The sequence below is a fragment of the Hyaena hyaena genome, unplaced genomic scaffold (genome assembly GCF_003009895.1).
Source record: "Hyaena hyaena isolate Hyena2069 unplaced genomic scaffold, ASM300989v1 scaffold_73, whole genome shotgun sequence".
Taxonomy (NCBI): Eukaryota; Metazoa; Chordata; class Mammalia; order Carnivora; family Hyaenidae; genus Hyaena; species Hyaena hyaena.
In genome coordinates, this window is record NW_024080705.1 from 1,453,244 (window position 1) to 1,467,850 (window position 14,607).

At 39.5% G+C, this 14,607-nt stretch overlaps 1 protein-coding gene across 1 annotated transcript in view; it reads right to left on the minus strand.

Moving 5' to 3' along the window:
• HK1 (hexokinase 1) overlaps positions 1-13,720 on the minus strand; it is a 114,827-nt gene extending 101,107 nt beyond the window's left edge. Inside the window, exon 1 of the mRNA XM_039233252.1 lies at positions 13,601-13,720. The gene's annotated coding sequence lies outside the window, so the exon portion shown is untranslated. The remainder of the gene's footprint in view (positions 1-13,600) is intronic.
• Positions 13,721-14,607: the final 887 nt, after the last annotated feature.

Here is a 14,607-nt window from a genome sequence, read left to right on the forward strand (position 1 = left end):
ATACAAAAAATGAACTCAAAATATATTAAAGACGTGAACATAATACCTGAAACCATAAAACTCCTAGAAGAAAACAAGGACTCAGCTCTTTGACATTATTGGTCTTGGCAGTGATTTTTTTTTTTTTTATTTGACACTAAAAGCAAGACAACAAAAGCAAAAATAAACAAGTGAGACTACATCAAACTAAAATTCTTCTGTACAGCAAAGGGTACCATTGAGAAAATGAAAAGTCAACTTTCAGGAATGAAAGAATATATTTTAAAATCATATATCTGACAGGAAGTTAACACCCAAAATATATAATTAAAAATGGGCAGGGGTACCTGCCAGTCGGTCAAGCTTCAGACTCTTGATTTCAGCTTAGGTCATGATCTCACAGTTCATGAGATTGAGCCCCATGTCAGGCTTCGTACTATCAGCTTTGGATTTTCTGTCTCCCTGTCTCTCTGCTCCTCCCCTGCTCACACACACACGCACACGCACACACACACACACACTCAGACACTGGCACTCTCTCTCTCTCTCTCTCTCTCTCTCAAAAATAAATAACATCTTTAAAGTGTTTTTTAAAAATGGGGCAGAGTATTTAAGTAGACATTTTCCCAAAGAAGACATACAGGTACATGAAAAGGTGCTCAACATCACTAATCATTAGGGAAATGCAAATCAAAACCACAGTGAGATATCACCTCATATCTATTAGACTAGTTATTATCAAAAAGACAAGAAATAGGGGCACCTGGGTGGCTCAGTCAGTTAAGCGCCTGACTCAGCTCAGGTCATGATCTTGCAGTTTGTGAGTTCAAGCCCTGCATCAGGCTCTGTGCTGACAGCTCAGAGCCTGGAGCCTGTTTCAGAATTTGTGTCTCATTCTCTCTCTGACCCTTCCCCACTTGTGTTCTGTCTCTCTGTCTCTTAATAATAAATATTTTTTTAAAAAACTTTTTAAAAATGACAAGAAATAACAAGTGTTGGAGAGGATATGGAAAAAAGGTAACTCTTTGTACTGTTGATGGGAGTATAAATTGGTTCAGCTACTTGGAAAACAGTATGGAATTTCCTCAAAAAATTAAAACTGAAACTACCATATGACCCAGCAATTCCACTGCTGGATATTAATCCAAAAGAAGTGGAATTACTGGGATGCCTGGGTGGCTCAGTCAGTTAAGCACCTGCCTCTTAGTTTTGACTCAGGTCATGATCCCATGTTCATGAGTTAGAGCCCCACATCAGGCTCTGTGCTGTCAAACTGAAGCTTGTTTGGGATTATCTCTCTCCCTCTCTCTCTGCCTCTCCCCTGTTCTCTCTCTCTCTTTCAAAATAAATAAACTTAAAAATTTTTTTAAAAAGGAATGGAATTACCCTCTCAAAGATATATCCATATCTCCATGTTCATTGCAGCATTATTTACAATATGTCAAGATATAAAAACAACTTGTGTCCATCAGTGAATGAGTGGATAAAGAAAATGTGATATCCATAAACAATGAAATATTATGCATCCACAAAAACAGGAAATCCTGCCATTTGTAAAAACACAGATGGACATTGAGGGTATTATGTTAAGCTAAATAAGTCATACAGAGAAAGACAAATTCTATATGATCTCAATTATATGTGGAATCTAAAAAACACTGAACTCATAGATACAAAGAACAGATAAGACGTTGTTGAAGATGGAAGGGGAAAAGGGTAAGCAACATAGGTAAAGGATGTCAAAAGATACAAACTTCCAGTTATAAGTCCTGGGGATATACAATATGCTGACTATAATTAACAAATACTGTGTTGTATATTTGAAAGTTACTAAGACAGTATATTTTAAAAGTTCTCATCATAAGAAAAATTCGTTAACTATGTGTGGCAAAGGATTTTAACTAAACTTATTGTGGCAATCACTTTGGAATATATACCTATATCAGATTGTTAGTTTATTTTTTTAATGTTATTTATTTATTTTGAAAGAGAGAGAGTGGGGGAAGGGCAGAGAGAGAGAAAGAGAGAGAGAGAATCCCAAGCAGGCTCCACACTCAGCACAGAGCCCAATGTGGGGCTCAATCCCACAAACCATGAAATGAAATCTAGAATCAGATGCTAAATTGATTGAGCCACCCAAGTGCCCCAGATCATTACACCTAAAACAATGTTATATGTCAATTACATCTCATTAATTTTTTTTAAATACCAGTTTGTTTTATTTTCTTATACTCCATAAGACATTCTCTTTTCATTACCCAATAAAACTGGATATCGATATAAAAATAGAAGAAAATATTTTATCTTAATCCAATGATAATAATTTATTGTGTGCGCTCTCCCTAGTCATTTCCTCTGCTAAGCATTTCTCATGCAGTATTTTGTTACAAATATTTTAAAAATAAAAAAGAATTCATTGGCTGAGCTTATGACAGATTGAATACAATAGAAGAAAGCTCGGTGAACTTAAAGGCTGGTGAGTGGAAACTCTGCAGAGTTAGGCATGGAGGGGAAAATTGATGAAAACAAAACAGAATATGAAAGATGTATGAGACATGATAAAATAATTGAACATAGGTATATCAGAGTCCTAGGAGGAGAGAGGAGAAATAATGGGTCTCAAGCCAAGAATTTTCAAAATCCAACAAACACAGCAACCCACTGATTAAAGAAGCTCTCAGCAAACCAAATAAACAAATAAAAAGAAAGTCACACCAATGCACATTATAATTAAACTGCTAAAAACTGAAGATAAAAGGAAACCCTTAAAAACAGCCACAATAAAAAAAAGACACAGTACCTGTAGGAGAAAAACAATAAGAATGATGATTGACTTTTCAACAAAAACTATGGAAGCCAGAAGAATATGAAATAACATCCTTAAAATATTGGAAGAAAAGAACCCTGCCAGACTAAGATTCTATATCCTGCCAAAATGAGGCAAAAAAAAAAAAAAAAGATATTTTCATACAAATCATACATTTCATACAGGCGCCTGGGTGGCTTAGTCGGTTAAGCGTCCGACTTTCGCTTGGGTCATGATCTCACAGTTCGTGGGTTCGAGCCCCGCGTCGGGCTCTGTGCTGACTGCCAGCTCAGAGCCTGGAGCCTGTTTCAGCCTCTCTCTCTGACCCTCCCCTGCTCACGCTGTCTCTCTCTCTCTCCTAGAAAGAAATAAAACATTAAAAAAAAATTAAAAAAAAAAAAAAAAAGGAATTGTAACAAATACATATGTATACTTTATGTCACAAACAGCATAAAGGGCAGGAGGAAGGTAAAGAGATTACACTAAGGTTCTTACATTGTTCATGAAATGGTAAAACACTAAATCAAAGTAGGCTGAGATACATTAAAAATCCATACTGTAATTTCTATAGTACCACCTTTAACAATGTAAACTTTTCCAGGGTGAAGATAATATTATCTATTTAAGTTGTGCCAGGAAATGCATTTGTTGAAACTTACCCAGGGCCCCTGGGTGGCTCAGTGGGTTAAGCATCTGACTTCGGCTCAGATCATGATCTCACAGTTCATGGGTTTGAGCCCCGCATGGGCTCTGTGCTGACAGCTCAGAGCTTGGAGCCTGCTTGGGATTCTGTGTCACCCTCTCTCTCTGCCCCTCCCCTACTTGTGCTCTGTCTCTCTCTCTCTCTCTCTCTCAAAAATAAACATTATGGGGCACCTGGGTGTCTCAGTTGGTTAAGCATCTGACTTCAGCTCAGGTCATGACCTCACAGTTCATGAGTTCGAGTCCCGTATCAGGCTCTGTGCTGCAGCTCAGAGCCTGGAGCCTGCTTTGGATTCTGTGACTTCCTCTCTCTCTGCCCCTCCCCGGCTCACACTCTGTCCCTCCCTCAAAAATAAACATTAAAATAAACAAACAAAATTAAAAGAAAAAAACCTAAAAGCCAATAGATGAAAAAGGATGGTATAATAAAAGGCAGGAAAACATAAAGAAACATATAATAGGACAAATAAAAAAACCCAAAGCATTAAGGTGGTAGGATTAAACCCATCCATAACTGTAATTACACTAAATGTAAATAGAATAAATACTCCATTTAGAGAACAGAAATTATCAGACAATATAAAAACAAGGCAAAATAAGATCCAAATAATGCTATTTACAAGAGACACACCTTAAATACAAGGGTACAGATTGTTGAACATAAAAAGACAGAAAATTATATAACTTACAAATATTAACCATAAAACAACTGATGTAAATATCTTAGTATCAAACAAAGTAGACATATATAAATAACAACAAAAAAGTCTCTGGAAAAAATGATCAAAAGAGAGAAGGCTTAGAATAATGTAATGAATGAACATGGGAACATAACACACTTCATGTCACAAGGATAGACATATAGATCAATAAAATAGAATTGAAAGCCCAGGATTAGACCCATACATTTATGATCAATTGATTATTGACAAGAGTACGAGGACCCTTCAATGGAGAAAGAATAGTCCTTTCAACAAATGGTGCTGAGAATTAGCAATGCATAGCCAAATGCAAAAGAATGAAGTTGGACCTCCACCTCACACCATATACAAAAATTAAATCAAAATAGGCAAAAGACCTAAATTTAAAAACGAAAACTATAAAACTTGGAGAAGAAAACATAGGGGTAAATCTTGACCTTATGTTAGACAAAAGTTTTGTAAATATAATGCCAACAGCACAAACAAAAGAAAAAAGGAATTGGACTTTATGAAAAGTATAACTTATATGCTTCAAAGGATACTATCAAGAAAATGAAAAGACAAGCCACCAAAATGGGAGAAATTGTTTGTAAATCATACATCCAAAAAGGGTCTAATATCTAGAATATATAAAGAACACATAAAGCTCAACAATAAAAAGAGAAATAGCCAATTTCTAATATGGTTTAAGGACTTTAGTAGACACGTCTCCAAAGAAGATATACAAATGACCAATATGCAGGGGCGCCTGGAAGGCTCAGTCCATTAAGTGTCCAACTTTGGCTCCGGTCATGATCTCACAGTTCGTGAGTCTGAGCCCGCATCAGAGAGCTCAGAGCCTGCCTCAGATTCTGTTTCCCTCTCTCTCTGCCCTTCCCCAGCTCACGCTTGCACTCTCTCCCTCTCTCTCCCTATTTCTCTCTCTCTCAAATAAATAAACTTAAAAAATTTTTTAAAACAAACCAAAAATAACAACAAATGACCAATAAGTATATAAAAAGATGCTCAATATCAATAGTCACTAGGGAAATGCAAATCTATACCATACTGAGATACTACTTCATGACAACTAAGATGGCTATAACCTAAAACACTGCCAGAGGCACCCTGGTGGCTCAGTCGTTTGAGTGACCCTTGATTTATGCTTAGGTCGTTATCTCAGGGTTGTGAGATCAAGCCCTGTGTTGGGCTCTGCACTGGGTATAGAGCCTGTTTGGGATTCTACCCGCCCCCCTTCCCCCACTTGTGCTTGTGTGAGTGCGTCCCTGCACTCTCTCTCAAAATAAACAAATAATATTTTTTAAAAAAGTGTTGGGATGAACACTGGGTGTTATATGGAAACCAACTTGACAATAAACTAAGGAAAAACATAAAAATAAACAAAATAAAATTTTTAAAAAATCACCAATAACAAATGTTGATGACAATGTGGTGGTGTGATTCTCCACTACATACACACACACACACACACACACACACACACACACACACACACACACACATTGCTGTGGTGGAAATTTAAATGATGCAGCCACTTTGGGAAACAATCTGGCAGCTCCTCAAAAAGTTAAAACTGAATTACCATACGGGCCAGCAATTTCATTCCTAGATATACATCCAAGAGAATTAAAATCATATGTTTACATAAAAACTAGTTCACAAAATGTTCACAGCACCACTATTCATAATAACCAAATGTAGAAACAACCAAATATCCATAACTTATGAGTGGATAAACAAAATGCAGTATATCCGTACAATGGAATGTTATTTGGCATTTACCAGAAGTGAGCTTTGAAACATCTACAACATGAATGAACCTTGAAAACATTAAGTGAGCAATGCCAGACAGAAAAGGACACATATGGCATGATTCTATCATATGAAATGCTCAGAATAGGCAATCTAAAGAGACAGAAAGCTGATTAGGGTTTGCCTGGGCTAGGGCTCAGGAGGAATGGAGAGTTATTCTTAATGGGTATAAAGTTTCCTTAGGGACAATGAAAACATTCTGAGATTAGATGGTAGTGATGATTGCATAACTCGTTAATATTTTAAAGGATTGAATTTTATACTTTTAAAAGGTAAATTTTATGTTGTTTGAATTATATCTAAACCAAAAAAAATTAGGTCATCATATTTGAAAAAATTAGACAAAATGGATAAATTCTTGGAAAACTATACCTACCAATGTGATTTAAGAAACAATGGAAAGCCCGGATAGTATGATTATTCAAAAAAACTGGAGCAGTAGTTAAAATCTTACCCCAAAGAAAATACAAGGCTCAAATGGCTTTCAAAGTGGACACTATGAAACTTTCAATGAATTCTTTCAGAGAATAAAAATTCATATCACGGGACGAGTATACCCATACAAAAACTAGACAGTGACAGTATGAAGAAAAAAATTATAAGCTTATCACTCATAAACATAGATGCAGAAATTCTACATAAAATATTAGCATATCAAATCCAACAGTTATAAAAATGGTAACAAACAATGACCAAGATGGGTTTACTCAGCATAGCAGTGATGCTTTAATATTATTAAATAGATGTTACTCACTTTTACAAGCAAATGAGAAAAAAAATTTACACTGTATCAATAGTGTAGTAAAATAATTTGATAAAATTCAATACCTGTTCATGGGAAAACACGTCTTAGTAAACTATGACTAAAAGAGCACTTATTTAAGCTGACGAAAGGTACGCCTAAAAACACATAAAAATCATTCTAGGTTGATGGAGCAGGTGCTCAGCTTTCAGGGTCCGCAGGTGGAGGTGGCCGCTGAGCATGAGAGGAAGACCTCCTCTTCCTGGGTGCTCCGTGTCAGGCTTGGTCCAGCAGTGGGCAGAGCCGGTGGAAATCAGCGAGAACTTGCCATCAGGAAGACATGAAGAAATCCCAGGAAATTAGCAAGGGGAAAAGAAACTGCCTTTCAGAGAGAGCAGAGGGATTCTGAGATCACACAGCAAAAGCAGAAGGCAGCTAATGAGAAGTCTGTGCCGACTAAGAGAAAACTGCTGAGTGCCTGTCTGGAAACCTAGGGCTACTGCCGACTAGGTATAGTCTAAGCTCTGTGATAGAGATTATGTAGAGTAAACAGTCATTACATCGCCGGTAACAGATCCTTATAAAACTATTTTAAACGTTACCTCTCAGCTTGTCTTCGTGTGATGTTTCAGAACCATTCTCCAAAAATAAAACACTAACCGTGCATATGAAAAAAAATATTCTAAATGAAGAAATGTGTAGTTATACACTTTAAAATCAGGAATAAGTCAAAGATGCTCACTACCGCCACTTCACTTCAACACTGTACTGTATGATTCACGGAACATAGAAACAAAATTAAAAGCATAAGAATAGAAGAAAAGAAATAAAACTGACAATATTGGTGGATTATAGGATTGTCTAGACATAAAATCCAAAATCATTTAAATAACTAGAAATAATAGGAGATTCCTAAATTTGATAATTTCACTATGGTTGTATAAGAGACTGTCCCTGTTCCCAATAGATACCTGATGAATTATTTAAAGATAAAGGGCCGTGGGGGCGCTTGGGTGGCTTAGTTGGTTAAGCATCCGACTTTCGCTTAGGTCATGATCTCGCAGTTCGTGGGTTCGAGCCCCGCATCGGGCTCTGTGCTGACTGCCAGCTCAGAGCCTGGAGCCTATTTCAGAGTCTGTATCTCCCTCTCTCTCTGACCCTCCCCTGCTCACGCTGTCTCTCTCTCTCCTAGAAATAAATAAAAATATTTAAAAAAAAAAGATAAAGGGCCGTGGTCTCTGCAATTTATTTTTAAATGACTCTTTAAAACTAGAATAGTTTTAATAGTAAAAAGTAAGTAATCTTTATTATATCACATTACATATATATACCCAAAGAGGGAGATAAAACAAGCCTGTCAAATATTATCTATGACTACATTTAGGTGAAAGATAAATGGGACTTCACTGTAACATTTTTGCCAGTTTTCTACAGATTTTAGATTTTTTTCAAACTAACAAGGTTAATAACAGTAATAGAAAGGTCTAGTAAGGTGATTGGATATAAGATTAATAATAAAAGTCGATTGAATTTCTTTGCATCAGCAACCAATTAGGAACTAATTTTTTTAAAGGACTAAATTTATAATCACAAAACTGTATCACAAAACTATAAACTACTTAAGAATAAACCTAAGAACAAAAGAGTGCAAGACTGATGTAGGAAATGTCAAAGCTTGTGGGAAAACATTAGGAAAGACCTAAATCAGTGGAGAAACAATCCATGTTAATGGTGAAGAAGAATTAATATCTTGAAGAGATTATTCTCCCCAAATTGATCTACAAATGCAGTACAACATGAATACCAAAAGGGTTTTCTGAGTTTTGATTTCTGGCATGTCCTGTCAGTGGAGAAAGGAGAGACTATTCAAGAAATAGAGAAAGAAAGAAAGAAAGAAAGAAAGAAAGAAAGAAAGAAAAGAAAGAAAGAAAGAAAGAAAGAAAGAAAGAAAGAAAGAAAGAAAGAAAGAAAGAAAGAGAAAGGAGGGAGGAAAGGAGGGAGGGAAGGAGGGAGGGAGGGAGTGAGGGAGGAAAGAAGGAAGGAAGGAAGGAAGGAAGGAAGGAAGGAAGGAGGGAAGGAAGGAGGGAAGGAAGAAGAGAGCTTGTAGAGGCACCTGGGTGGCTCAGGTGGTTAAGTGTCTGATTCTTGATTTTGGCTCAGGTCAGATCTCGTGGTTGTGAGCCCCATGTTGGGTTCCAACTGGGCACGGAAACTGCTTGGGATTCTCTTTCTCCCTCTCTCTCTGCCTCTCCCCTGCTCATGCTCTCTTCTCTTTCTCTCTCTCAAAATAAATAAATAAACTTAAAAATATTTGCTACTTGGGGCGCCTGGGTGGCTCAGTCAGTTAAGACTTCGGCTCAGGTCATGATCTCACAGTTCATGGGTTCAAGCCCCGTATCGGGCTCTGTGCTGACAGCTCAGAGCCTGGAGCCTGTTTTAGATTCTATGTCTCCCTCTCTCTCTGATCCTCCCCTGCTCTCTCTTTCTCTCTCAGAAATAAATAAAACATTAAATTTAAAAAATATTTATCAGGGAAATACAAATTAAACCATAATTATATACCACCATACACCTATGAATGTTTAAATAGACCAACCAATCCAAATGTTGGCAAAGATGTGGAAAAACTCAAACTCTCATTAAGTACTGATGGGCGTATAAAATGGTTCAACTACTTTGGAAAATAGTTTGGTTTTTGCCTAAAAACTTAATCGAATGACCTAGCTATTCTAGCCCTAAGTATTTACCCAAGAGAAATGGAAGTATATGCCCATACAAAGACTTGTATACAATGTTCACAGCTGCCTTATTTGTAACAGCCAGAAACGGGAGCCTATCCAAATACCCGTGACTAGACGAATGGCTAAACAAACTGTACTGTATCCACAGAATGGAATACTCAGCAATAAAAGAAATGAACTCTGGATACTGGCAAGAACCTGAATGAGTCTCAAAATAAGGATACTGGGTGAAGAAAGCTAGACTTAAAAGGCATGCCACCTGTACGCTTCCACTTACATAAAATTCTGAAAAATGAAAACTAAATTATATTATCCAGAAACAGAAAGTGAATCAGTAGTTAACCGAGTAAGGGGGAAGAGGCGCAGGGTAGAAAAGAGGTGTTACAAAGGGTCACAAGGAAACTTTTGGTGGTGATGGATATGCTTCTTATCTTGATTGTGGTCATGATGTCATCCAAACACCAAATTATACGCCTGCAATATGAGCAGTTTGCTGGGTGTCGAGGAAAAAAGCTTGCGATAGCTTGACTCTAAGAGAACAGAATGATTCCTTTTAGGGAGGAAACCCCTCTTTGTATTCAAATAAGTCAATGGGCCTTTTTGGCTGGGAAAGGTGAAATACCTTGGGCTGCCATGGGGGTGGGTTGAGACTCTAAATGAGTCCTTAGCTCTATTAAAGGGAAGAGGAATTTTTCACTTTATGGAAAGAGTCCAGAATTCAGAGAAGAGAAGGATATGAGAAAGAAGCCTCCAGAGAGGTGGAAAGAGTCCCTAATACCTACTGCTAGCAGAGCCTATGGAGAACGATGGCCAGTGAGAAATTCTCTGGGGTGGAGACGGTCACAGAACTTTGATACCTAACATTCACATTTAAGTGGTTTCCTATTCTGTGAAGTAGTTCCCCTTCACAATCCCCAAACGTTTAGCTCAGTCTGTTCCAGACACTGGCCTTGAGTTCATGGTGTTCGGGGGAATCCAAGAGGAAGGGACAGTTCCGTACATCAGGCAAAACAGAGAGAGAGAGGCAGCATCTGCAGGAACTGTGACGTCAGCTGAGAGGAGCGGAAGCACGCTGCAGGCAGGAATAGGAGGACCAAGTGGAAGAGCAAAGCATTCCGTTCGGGAATGTTGAAATATTAGGGCGGGAGACGGGCCTTTCTGCAGTATGTGGGATGGGAGAAATGAACCATGTTCTTTGAGTATTTAAAGGAAAGAAGGACTTTGTGAAAGTCACTCCAGACCATGCTAGCTGTCACAGAGGTGACTCAATAGGAACGGGGTCACAGGCAGACAATGATGTGAATGGCACCCCCTGGGATTGTGCCTTGTGCTGTTAGTGCATCCCTGCTCTTTAGGTCTATCTCTCAAACCATTCCGAGTCCTTAAATTATCAACAACTTACTTCAGCCCCTATCTCTCTTTCTTTCTTATATATGTACATAAAAAAAAGGGTGGAGGGGGGCGCCTGGGTGGCTCAGTCGGTTAAGCATCTGACTTTGGCTCGGGTCATGATCTCACGGTTCGTGGGTTCGAGCCCCGCGTCGGGCTCTGTGCTGACTGCCAGCTCAGAGCCTGGAGCCTGCTTCAGAGTCTGTGTCTCGCTCTCTCTCTGACCCTCCTGTGCTCACGCTGTCTCTCTCTCTCTCTCTCTCTCAGAAATAAATGAAACATTTAAAAAAAATTTTTTTAAGAGGGTGAAAGGAGATTTTCAGCTTCGTTTTCTCCCTAGCATCATTCTTTCTTCGGCTGGACCAGAAAGGAACTCAACTCCTCTTCTTTAACTTCCCCTCTTAGTTCACCCCAAATAGGAGCCACCAGATCCTTGTATTATCCCTCACTTGAGCCAAGTCCCATCCTTCCTCCAGTAAAATATGGTTCACGAGGAATTTCAACTGTGAAATAGCAACAGCGGGACTATATGGAGACAGTGGAGGTGAAAGGCAGGGGCTGTCAGAAATGCATTTCTCCCCGTTGCCATTCATTACCCATCTGCATGGCTGGGCAGTAGGTTTGGAAGGACCTTTAGGCTGATGTTCATGTTGATCCTACTGATAAGACAGGCCCCCAACAGCAGCAACAAGCATAACACAAGTACCTCACACGTGTACGAGTAGCTCACAGCTTATCCCCATGTCCACATATTCAGCTTGTGCAGTTTCCATAACCTTGTTAGGCTGTTATATTATCTTCCATTCTTGTTTTTTTTATATTTATTTATTTTTGAGAGAGAGACAGAGTATGATCAGGGGAGGGGCGGAGAGAAAGGGAGACTCAGAATCTGAAGCAGGCTCCAGGCTCTGAGCTGTCAGCACAGAGCCCGACGCAGGGCCCACACCAATGAACCATGAGATCATGACTTGAGCCAAGGTCAGAAGCTTAACTGACTGAGCCACCCAGGCGCCCCTATCTCCCATTCTTACATAAGGAAATTGAAGCTTATAAATATTAAACAGCATACCCAACTCTTCTGAGTCCAAACCACACTGCCTCTCTGCCATCTAAGATGCCATCCCAAGCAAGTGCCAGGTTAGCAGGACATTTCAGTCAGGGATTATTAGCCTGGGCCCCAAGGGGAGACCCCAAAAGTGGGGCGTCCATGAACTTCTTTAGGACTTATTTTCAATCACCTCTAATTGAAATTTAGGGGGCACCTGGGTGGCTCAGTCAGTTAAGCATCTGACTGAGGCTCAGTTCACGATCTCACGGCTCTTGAGTTCAAGCCCCATGTCGGGCTCTCTGTGCTGACGGCCTGGAGCCCAGGAGCCTGGAACCTGCTTGGATTCTGTGTCTTCCTCTCTCTCTGCCCCTGCCACGCTCGTGCTCTCTCTCTCTCTCAAAAATAGATAAACATTAAAAAATTTGAAATGTAGAATTTCCTTCCATTTTGAATGTGCTCAACAAATCACAGTAGTGGTAAGTGGTACCTTGGACTTTGTTTCCAGGAGAGACTATGGACATTTTCATATCTGTGCTGTTGTTGCAAATGTCTCAAAATGTTTATACTCATCAGCATTTCATAATTATGATTATTATGTTCCTGCTGGATCTCATTACAGTGCGTTAAAAAATAAGCACATATGTATCACCACTTTAGTAACTATAATTCCAATACCATTAGCTTCCTTTTTACTCCTACGTATCTTCTGCTTGTAAAAGCATTATGAGGGGAGTCTGGGTGGCTTAGGTCACGATCTTGTGGTTCCGTGAGTTCGAGGCCCAGGTCAGGCTCTCCGCTGTCAGTGTGGAGCCTGCTTTAGATCATCTCTCCCTCCCCTCTCTCTCTTTCTCCTGCTTGTGGGCGCTCTCTCTCTCAAAAATAACTAAACATTATAAATCAATCAATCATTATGAGAAAGTACCTGTAGGTTCCACGTTTGCCAAAGGGGTTTATGGTGCACGTGTACACTCATGCCCATGTGCATGCATGCACAAACACACACACACACACACACACACACACACACACACACACATACACACTCCTACATAGGTTGAGAGTTCCTGATCTAAGGGATGAGCAAATGGTCAGGAACTGTGTTCTCTTGCATTGTAGATATTTATATGTCTTTCCTTCCTTGCTAGCATGTGAATTCTAATAAAGAATAAGTGCTATCTTCTATTCCTTTGAGTGTTCAGTGCCCAGAATAGGGCTTGGCATTCACTGAACAATCATTTATAGAGTATCTACTGTGCATAGGGGGAAGGTCCCATTGGGGGAAGGTAAATAATGGAGAGATTCAAAGGAGAGCAATAAATTCATTCACAAACTTGTTTGAGCATTCATTCATTCGGCCAGTTAGAGGATTATCTAATGGCTACTTAACACCAGCCACCATGGTAGGCTTTGGGGAAAACAGGATAAATGAGATCCGAGTCCTTATTCTCACAGGGCACCCATTCTAACTGATGAAAACAAGATTTCTGAAGACAAATAGGAATGAGGTCACATGTTCTGGAGAGTTAGAGTCATGGGGAAAATCTAGTTCTTAAATCTGTATTTATCAGCTCTTTTTAGCCAAAAGGTTACTGGGAGAAACTAACCACAGGGTAGAAAATGTAGACTAAGATGCCCTTCATAAGAGGAAAAGTCGGTGGGCTCCACATGAGGACACTTTACCTTGTTGTATGGCTGCTGGTCTTGCCTAGCAAACTTTGCGGAGAAGCCAGTCTTCCATTGCCCCTGGTGGTTCAGGGGCCAGCCTGTCCAAAGACAGCAAGATGGCTGTGTGCCTTCTCCGCAGTTCTGTTCTGGCTCAAAGATTCTATGATGTTATCAATTAGTCAGAATGTGCAAGGTTGCCTAGATACCTTGGGGCTTCTTTTTCTTATAAGAGACCAGAGCTGGCTGACCTCCTCGAACCTGCCAAACGTGTGGTGAGAGACCAGGTGTGGGAGAATGTGGGAGAATGGCTGCCTGGATCTCTGGGCCAGATCATCCGCGCAGGCAGGAAGGCAACGGAGGAGATGCCCAGCATAACCAGGAGAGAAAGGGACTGGGGGCTGGGTGTGTCTCAACAATGAAAAGGAGAACTGGGAAAAGATAACAAGGACAAGGTTTGGGGTTGATTAAGACAAAACTCTGATAAAGTGAAACATTTCCCTAAAGAAGCATAACCTCAAGTACAAAAAAATAAATTTAATGAATCCATACATCTCTTCAGAGAAGTATAACCTTAAAAAAAAAATAAATTAAAAAAAAGTCCATTTTGGTAAATCTAGGACCCGCCCATAGCAGTTATCTCTATCCATGTTTACTGAATGCATGAAAAAATATTTCCTAGGAAACCTCGTCTCCCTCATCTGTCCCTGGCTCCAGCTGGCCTCTCTCTTACCCTCCTTCGGCCTCCTCCATTCTGTCTCTCTGAACATCCTGCTTCAGCCAATGGTGATAATTAGCACTAGGAATTAAGTACATACATCAAAACCAGCCTGGATGATCTGGAATATTATTCTTTTCCGTCTGTAGCCCATGATAAAGGCCTCTACTTTTTCCAAGGAACATTTCTTGGAACACTTCACTGCTCAATCATGCCTCCATCCAGTAAGCATTTAATAAGAACAGCATAGTCCTGGCTTCGCTGGAACACTACAAAAATGTGTTTAACCAAGAGCTTTCAATCTACT